Here is an 820-nt window from a genome sequence, read left to right on the forward strand (position 1 = left end):
TGTGGTATATTTGTAGCAGCTGTATTCCTAATAGCCAAAAACTGGGAACAACCCAAATGTCCAACTAGAGAAGAATGGATACAGTGTGGTATATTCAAAGGATGGACTACAGCTCAGCAATCAAAAGGAACAAAATGCTGATACAGATATCAAAGGATGAGCCTCACATGGTGAGATTGTTCATATGGTGAAAGAAGCCAGACACACAAAAAGCACATAATGTTTCATTCCATTTTTATGAAGTTCTAAGTCAGGCAGAACAATTTTATGGTGATAGTAGAAGAGGGTTGAGGTGGGGAGGGCGTCACTGGAAAGGGTTACAAGGTAGCTTTCTGGAATCATGAAAAGTTTGTGTGTCTTGATTGCAGTGCTGGTCACATGGGTGTATACCTATTTAAAAGTCCAACAAGCTGTATAACTAAAATCTGAGTGTTTTATCGTATGTAAACTATACAAGAAGTTGGAAAAAGACCACCACAGCAAACCTCAATAAGAAGGAAATAATGAACAGAAATTGATGATACAGAGAACAAAAAATGACAGATTAATAGAAACCAAAAGCAGAATCTGAAAACAAAAATTAAGAGGAAACACTTGTGGCAAGACTGGTCAATTGAAGAAGATAGAAGATGCAAATGCAACAGAGGTTTTAAAAATAAAGAATGTATCTGAAAATCTAGATGAAATGAATATATTCCTAGAGAAATACCAAATGCCAAAACTGTTCCATGGAGAAACTGATTACTCAAATGGAGCAAGTAGTAATATAGAAATTGAAATGGTAGTGAAGATCTTCCCTTTCCCCACCAAAAAAAAAAAA

Source organism: Mandrillus leucophaeus, unplaced genomic scaffold (genome assembly GCF_000951045.1).
Source record: "Mandrillus leucophaeus isolate KB7577 unplaced genomic scaffold, Mleu.le_1.0 Scaffold243, whole genome shotgun sequence".
NCBI classification, from domain to species: Eukaryota; Metazoa; Chordata; class Mammalia; order Primates; family Cercopithecidae; genus Mandrillus; species Mandrillus leucophaeus.